The 8,965-nt window shown below is 48.2% G+C and overlaps 1 pseudogene; it reads right to left on the reverse strand.

Annotated features, from left to right (window-relative positions):
- Positions 1 to 5,434: 5,434 nt before the first annotated feature.
- On the reverse strand, positions 5,435 to 7,466 carry LOC144163955 (uncharacterized; annotated as a pseudogene).
- Between the last annotated feature and the right edge of the window lie 1,499 nt (positions 7,467 to 8,965).

Consider the following 8,965-nt stretch of genomic DNA (forward strand, 5'->3'; position numbering starts at 1 on the left):
AAAGCTTGCCCTGGTACCTGTCGACGAGCCTAAAAGGCTTAGATGGGGTCCAAAAACCAAACTTCTGCTGAGAAGTCAAGCGACAAGGCAAGATGGCATCACCAGAACTTAATGATTCATCGCCTCAAGGGCAGCGACCGGACACCAAAAGACACCGTCGGCACGGTGATGAAAATATCGTCACACCAGAGTCATCGTTAGCCAGTCAGAGGGTCGCCAGCAGGAAACCTCTGGCGAATACAAGGGAACCGACAATCCAGAGGCTGACTACACGAGTGGAGTTTAATCCTCGGCTGTCGCCCTCTCTTTTGTACATAGTTTGTGGTCCACAGTTGTTTGTAACGCGTAATTGGGGTCCTACCTTTGTTTTAGTGTATTTTTCTATACACTTCGTGCATGTGCTGTGCGGTGAAGTGTGCCGATAGGACTGACTGTGCTCTTGTGGACTGTGCGCAAAAGCGTGTTCGTCGGTACAACGAACTTCTCCCAACTCCACCATGCCTTTTTAACTCTTAGAATAGTTGTTGCTCCTTTAAAACATTCTTAGACCCGGGGTCATTCTGATGAAGTGCCGGTGGACGAGGAAGAAGAGGAGACCGAGCGTGCAGCGGCAACGAGTGCATGCAGAAAATCAAATCGGGCCGGTGATCAGTGGACGCCTGTGACGCGCTGGGCTTCAGAGTGCGGCTCTGTGATCATGTTCGGGTGAGAACCTGGGTCTCAACCGCTGCTGGGTCCGTGAGCTGTCGGCCGCTTATCATGAAAACCCGTGGGCTATCCGTGCCTTGAGCTGGTGACGCGCTCGGCGAGAGAGCGCGGGTCCGGATTCACCTGGAGGTTGAACCCTCCGCCCACACCCGCTGCTACGCCATCGAGCTGGGACTCATCGCCAAGGTCGACAGTGCAGCCCGACGTCCCGTTCCTGGATGAGCAGTTGCCTAGAGCCGGTCATTGAGCCAACCGCGCCGTGACGTCCCCATCGACCCCACACGTGTCGGCACTTCAAAACCCCGAAGGGCTGCGACAAAACCCCGTAGGACGTTTTCTTTTCTTTATTGCGGACATTTTCCCGTTAGCCTCTTGCCTTTTGTATATATATCTTTAGATATATATCTTATATCTTTAGCCTCGCGTCTGTGCTTCCCTGCCCTGTCTTCTGCTTTTTCTAGCGTCATGTATAAAGCAACGTTTAATTGCGCACGCACTGGCCACTGGCTCGTCACTTTCACGCCAATCCTGGGCCCATTCATTATAACGTCTTCGGTAAGATAGAACAAATGTACTCGCCGCAGATGTGGCGTGATACCTAGTGAAAAAAATTACTTCGCACACTACATATTTTCAATTCCCTACGCGCAACTTCACCTACCTTCTCTTTTCTTAGAGCACAACGGTGGCACCCAATTCGTGGAAACGGCACTTGATGTCAAGTTTTGTTTTATAGGTGGTGCTGGTATGTGCCTTCCCTGCACGCATGTTCGTGATTGGTGAAGTATTGCTTGCGCTGCAAGATTTCCAGATAATCCTTTGAGTTCTTGCCAAGTGTTCAGCTCGTCAGCAGCTAGAGACTAGGCCAGCATGTAGCGCAAATTTAACTTGATGTCGTGAAGCTCGGAAGATTTAAATGTAATTCTTGACCACAGCGCAACAATTGTAAGAATATGAAGGTGAGAAGACTGGGAAGAAAGCGCTGTTCGTTAGTTTAGTTCAACTCTGTCGCCCTTCTTTGGCTTCCACGCATGTATTTCTGGCGATTTGGTTAATCCAGCATAATTCACTCGCCACATTTTTGACAGTTATAGGTTTTTTTTGTGCTCCAGGTGATAGTAGAATCTCTGGCGAGTGCAAGGAATACCAATTTTACGTTTTCGACAGCGTATTGTGGGAAAATGTGAGTTAGTATGTATTGCAGCAAATAATTGTGATACTGCTTGTTCATGTTAATTGCGTTTATGGTGCATCTAACGGGTGGAAGAGAAAAATCGGCGTGAACAGAGATACAAGATTTCGTTGGTAAAACAGATTTTGAAGATAAATGAAGCGGGGGTCACTGAATGAATATATGCTACAACTGAGAACGGAATACAGAATGAATAGACGCTTGGTGATTCTAGCCGAAAATAGAACACTGCGCGATCTACCAAACCAAAGAGACATAGTACCAAAGATTCATGATCACTCACTCTGTGAAATTTCAACATAAGAATGTTTCGCCAGTTCGGTTAAAAATAACACCAGTGATGCTCCATCACGTACATAAAAAAATGTTCAAGAAATCATATCATCCAGCCTCAGCGGCACGTCTCCAATACATGGCATACTGAAACATGTCGCTAAAATAAAAGGAAATGCATCGCTGTGCATACTTGAGACTGGTTTATTGTGCACCGCTGTTGGATGGGCATTCTCGTTGTTGGGCATTCTCGGGCATTCTCGGCGTTGTTGGATGGGCATTCTCAATATCTCAGTAATCATCGTGCCGCGCTTCTGCCATGTTGTCGGCTGTAAAATGCACAAGATAAGCCTCCTAGGACGGCTTGTAGTCGTAGCATTCACTAGCCGAGACCTACGAAGTGCATGAACGCCCTCCGCGTACCCGCAGACACCCAAATGTCATGCGCTTTTCCCCCATATTTGGAGCTTGCCTCCCTCATGCCTGTATCGTAAAAAGCGTGTTCGCACCAGGCCAAGGGTCTGTTCATTCTGGCCTGTGCCCACTGCCTGCAAGCAGTCGGTGCTTATGGCAACAGCACGCCAACGAGAACTCGCTAGCGCGCCAGTGCCAGCCTGCGCGCGTTTTGTGAACTAGTTCGTGTAACCATGAAAGTTGCGGACCAAAAAAAGGTGAACCTCAATATATAAAACATCGGCGGAAAACAAAAAAGTTAACCTTACAAAAAAAAAAAGCACGTACCCGCGGGGATTGAACTCGTGACTTGCCAAACATTTGCGGTGACACACCCAGCGCCCCAGACCACTGAGCCACGGAGCGGGACGCGGAGGCTTTGCTAATACAGGGTATATATTGTACAACCGGTTTACACTTTTATTTAGTTTTGGCATTTCAAGCAGCTTAGGTGACTATTTGTTGTACTGCGATCGTGCAGTAAGCGTCGCCCGAGTTTCTACAGTAGCTCACGTCTAGCAATTGCATTTCATAGATGGAAAAGCGTTCGCAGATGCGTAGTCGTGCTGCTGACCGCTGTGCTTGTTCGCCCAGCACAAAAAAGTGCTTCCCCCGCCCTAGTTTTACGCTGTACGGTAAAAATATCAGTTGATTTTATTTCCTTAGTACCTATATTGACTTCGCTGACTCTTCTCCCGCCTTCAAGAGGCCTTATATTTTCCTACTGGCGTACCAGTCAGCGAAGCGTCGCATGTGCGCTTGTGCAGCGCTTGTGTGAAGCGACCTTGACTTGGAGCTAGATACAGTGTACAAACAAACCAAGTAAAGAAAGGCACATTCTTCCATTCACAAACGTGACCTGGCTTCGTTTCAACTAAGCGAACGAATTGCGACCATGCAATTTTTTTTAACCTCCTTGATTGCGGCGACCGGCCGGCGGCCGGCGGACGACACGCTGGGCCGACTGACTCTGTCGGCCGGGGAGCCGTGCAGTAGCGCAGCCCTGGCGCAGCCAATTGCCAGCTCATCCCCTCCTGACGTCACACGAAAACGCCACAGAAAATGGGCGAGCGTAAAAAGAGGAGGACAGCATTTTCGAATTAGTTTTTCTACTAAATAAAATCGCGTAAACGCGCCTAGAGTGGTCGAAACATGGCCTGGGGACTCCGGACTACAATTTGCGCTAGTAATCCCGCAATGTTTACATATCACGTCAGTGTCCCTTTAAGTGGAGTTCTAATTAGCGGGCGTTCGCTAGAAGGAATGGACAGCGCGCCTCACTGCGCGGATGAACACAACGAAAGCACCTCTGTGCTGGTAATCGCCAGTTAGGCGCTACTAAACGTTTTTTGGGCAAGTCCCATGGATCACAGGCCCAAACCAGCGACCACGGCACAAAGAAAACCACCAACGGCGTCCACCCTAGCAGCGAAATAAGCTATCGCAGACGCGTAGCGAGCGCGCAACGCTGTTGTTTTTCTATTTCACTGTGTTGCACCTCTTGTAAAGTTGGTTTCTTTTGGATGTGCAACACATTGTAATCACTCTCGGCCGACATTCGAATTAACCGTTATGGATACCCTGAAATTCGAATTATCCGGAGTTTTCACCCATTGTAATACCAGAGTCCTTCAATGCTTTTCTGGTCACGAAACTCCGCCCGAAGGTTGATATAGGGACAAAATCTCTCGCTAGCGGGCGCCACCCGTCGTAGGGGGGGCACAAGCCGCCGCCAGTGCTGGGCTTGTATGCGCACTGCTGCCGACGTTTCGACGCGATTATGTGCGCGGCTGTTCTTCCTGTTACCTTTTCTTAAACGTCTCTGAACGCATCAATGCCACCAGGTAAAAAAGTCGAAACGGGATCCAGTGTTGACGACGAATGAGAGCTGTTTACTTTGGAACGCACGCGTTGTTTACTTGGGAGGGCGGGCCCACCTTATAAACAGCAGCGCATTTAAAGTATTCTCATACCACGCGATAACGCATTGTGTTAATAATTGTCTAATAGCCCAATTACATGCATACTTGCGATGCCTCGAAGCGGTACTTGCGAGCTATAGCTCGCAAGCGTTGAAAGACGATGCTCATGCTCCCGAATCGAGCAGCTACTGCTAGATCTGCTCGACAACGTGTTTATATTAGCGCCTGGCCAAAGGGCGATTATGTTTATGCGGTAGGTGAGCTTTCTATTCTGGTAGTGCCGCAAATAGGGGGAGGAAGGTGAACGGAATGAAACACGACTGGGTAGTACAGGAGCAATCACATTGGTTTATATCCGGCTCGCCTCTCGCGCGCTGCTACCCAAGTATTCAAATGAAGTGAATGGTCGAGCCAGAAGTTTTATTCCAGACCTTTCAATTCAGTTTACACCCAAATGCGCAGTTGTTGTCGACACACGTTTGTTAGCGCCGATCGCATTTTTTGACACGGGGACTTTCGATTCTGAGCGCTTTCGCGACCGCTGTAAACACGAGTTTCACGTGCCTAACATTTGATTCATCACTTTTTTTCACGCAGTTTACACGGGACACCCGCCGCTTGACATTTCCTGATGTTTACTGTTTAGAGCATTATTAATTACCGGCCGACAACCCATGATTTCTCCGGGAAGGGAAGTACAGCAGCCTAATCTGGAAGTTACTTTCGATGCCAGTGCTATCTGCTCGGCCGCCTTTGCCTCTACCAGAGTCTGGCACTACCTAGGCACCACATCATACATTTGTTTTTATTTTTTGGATGCTGGAGGGGGAAGGGCGGTAATGATCTAAAGCATGCAATAAATCTTACATTTGGCGCTAAAGATACGCCGCTTAGTACTCAGGTGTGTACTTATGAAGATTCACATCAGGTGCATGTAATGAGGAGAAAGTTGGAACACATGATTTATTTACACAAAATACACCGAGAACAACACTTTGGAGAAGAAAAGCACTAGAAACTATTACAGCTGTTTCCAGTAATGTTACACAATCTGTTACTCTACTGTACAATGTGTATTTCATTTCATTAACAGCTGCACTCTGCCCTAGCTCACTGCCTTGTAAGGAGGGATAGGACCCAGTCAAGCCGATATAGCATCAGGTTTCTGTCCCCTCTCCTGCACTTTTTGCTATGTAAGAAATGCAAAATAAACTGAGTTTGAATATACACTATTGACACTATATACACATCAATATGAAAAGTACAAAAATATTACAGTCTAATGTATACAAGATATACATTACTATTTACAAATGGGCAGGCGTCCTCACACATACACAGCCATTAAGACTGTGGCTTCCGCCCACCGCTTGCAGGGCATGAACCGCGCACAGTTGCCCGTGAGGCTTTGTTTTTCTCTCGCGTGAAGAAATGTACCCTACATCTCAAAAAAAGTGTACAACCTCAGCTGTTGTCCCTAAAAAGTGCAACACACAACCTACACTTGCTGACGCTGTGCGGCTGTCGAGCAAAATTTCCTCAACAATCCTCGCGTACACGTCGCCGCATGCGATTTTTTGCACCGTGTACGTCTCTACATGCTCTTCAACAATTTTCAGGAGAGCAAGAAGACGGCTGCTAGGTACTTTTAAATAGCCCCTCGATTTTGATTGGATCAAGGCAGATGGCTGACGTGTTGTGCTCAACATCGTTTCAACGCAGCCTAAGCAATCCAAAGTAGAAAACTTCTTGGCCACATAGCCGCCGAGGTACTCCAAAATGGAGTCTTTGGTCGACAGGCGGCCAATGTCCTCCACGCAGTCTGTTGTTGGCTCCAGCAGGACATCGTCCAGCCGAACAGCTAGTGTGACGCTGATGCAGAAACTTTGGTGGAAGGAATACCGCGAGCTGTCACCACACAACGCTTTCGGGCTGCCGCCGCTGCCAGTGCGTTCCGCCGGGCGCAGCGGGGCGATGGCCCCCCTAAGACAGCTTGCGCCGCGTAGCGGCCGTTCTTGGCACCATATCAAGCTCTCCCATAGAGTGACGGGGAAGTTTCGTGACCAGAACGGTATTAAGGGACCCTGGTAATACACAGGGCTGTGCCGGGAAAAGGGCGTGAGTTCGAAGTACCTGTAAGTTCGACTAACCGGAGCTCTAATTAACAAGCTTTTACTGTATGATGCGGGCTTTTACTGTATTAACGAGCTTTTACTGTATGATGAGGTTCTGAGGCGGGCACCAAGTCGTAATTAAAAGGTGCTGCATACGAACTCTCCTGATTGGAAAGACAGCGTTCCTTGTGGGCTTATTTTATATAAAATAAATGAAAGAAGCTTATCCCACTAGCGGTGACGCGTTGTGAAGCCAACTTCAGGAACCAAAAATGGCGTATTATGCAATTGTTGTGCAAGGCTGGAGGAACGACAGGGCTGGGGGTTCACCAAGATTCTCTCCACGCTGACAGCGTATCCGAGGAGAAAGGGCGGAGCCGAAACCTCAGCAGTGCAAAGCTGTTTTGAACGACATTGTAAACCAAAAACCATTAAATTATGTGCAGTGTTCATTCAGTAGGAATTGTTGTCATTCCTTTCTTCGTCGTTTTTCTTGTAGCTCCCCCTCGCCTCGATACACCACGACATCTTTGTCAGCTGGTACATTGGCCGTCTTCACGGAAGGGAGCGGAGTGGCTGTGAAGGGTTGGAACTCTACACATTACAATGCTCGTAATGAAGTTCCGCAGTAAAAGCGTTATTATATTAACATAAATATAATGCAACACACATAAAAACTGTCTGTAATAGAGTCACAGAATTGGTTGGAGTTTCGCAAGGAAATCGAGAGACATCTCGCTGTCTTATGGAACCATCTGCTTATCTGACGCTTACCGTTCTGCTAAACAATCCTCCCGCGACCATTACTACGGGTCGAAGAACCCTAGACAGCACCCTCGCAGCGTTGTCCTCTGGCTCACTATAGCTAGGCTCATCGTTCAGCCTTCTCTCTGCACTTCCCCTCTCAAGACTTCACGCATACCCCGTACCAAAGCGGCGCATGCAACTAAAGTGCTGCATGTACCTTCTTCCACCCACCCAGGGGTCTTCTGTTTCCTTTGCGGCCGCGAAGACAGAGCTTCCTTCTTTCCAAGAGCTCGCTTCGTCACCCTTCAAAGAGCCCTGATCCTCACCTCTTTGTCGCACTGCTCTTCCTCTATCCCGGCGCTGGGGTTCCTTTCGAGCGCTCCCTTATATTACCTTCCTTGAAGAATTTATTTCCATTTCATTTGGTTTACGACAGCGGTTCATAATAACGACATGGTCAATTGTTGAACCACCAACAGCAGTGCCCTCCGGGCGGTGACGGAGCATAGAAAAAAAGGAACACTATTCTTGCAAAACGGTTATAGCACAAAATGTTAAGCTACTTACCTATGGTTTTATCACCGCACATAAATGTGTTTTGGTTATCTGCTCACTGGTGGAAGAAACTCGTCATCAAAGGTTAAGGCCGAGTTCTGTTAGCCTTGCGGTGGAGGCTTCCCTATTCCAGCTGCCTACACTGTGACATTGCATTCAGGACGAGAGGTTGCCAGCTGGCCTGCATTGAGATGACGCCGCCTAAAATATTCCAGAGCTGCAAGAAAAATGTAACATGAAGCATGTTTATGGTGAAGAGATGGATTTCAGATCCGTCCACAAACACCGCTCTCGTACGGGTATTTGCCATGGTGCACATGACAATTTTTGCAGCTTGATTAAAGCGGTAGTGAAGAGCCACTGTCAACCGTGTTTTTACGTATAATATATAATAAAACCTGAACCACCAAAAAAAAAAAACACGCGTGTGGTAATCCCCCACAAATGAGCATCTGAGTTAACTCTGCATTTTTTCTTGGAATTTGCATAGAATTTGCATACCTAAAGAACTTACGTTCGTCGATAAGATGTTCCCCCTACGGACGGGTGGCCGCAAAAGAGAGAACTTCCACTACGGGGGACACCGAAAAAAAAACTATATTTACCAGCCCGATTGCCAAGCCACACTTATAATTTCTACCCTTGTGGTATTTCAACAGCCACTTTGCACGTCTTCGTGTCTGTGTGGTTCTAACCGGTCCGAATAGAAGGCGGCGAGCAAAGTTTTCCGAGTGCATTTACCTTCGTTGCTGCCAAACACCGCATTTTAGTCTTGCAAAGACATGTCGATCAGTTGTGGTTGAATCTGGATTTGCGCCTGCCAAAGGTACAACGCGCAGAGCATCCAGGTCGGCAGTTTCACACACCCTCCACACATCCGCGCGAAAGTAACCCGTGGAATGGGTACAGGCGGGGACCTAATATTCCGGACCACGCGAGCGCGTCGAAAAAGCCACCGATGCGCACTCTGGAGGCCTGGCACCAGTTGTCGAGACCGGCGC

Source organism: Haemaphysalis longicornis, unplaced genomic scaffold, assembly GCF_048455015.1.
Source record: "Haemaphysalis longicornis isolate Haplotype H1 unplaced genomic scaffold, Haemaphysalis longicornis Haplotype H1 scaffold_13, whole genome shotgun sequence".
Taxonomy (NCBI): Eukaryota; Metazoa; Arthropoda; class Arachnida; order Ixodida; family Ixodidae; genus Haemaphysalis; species Haemaphysalis longicornis.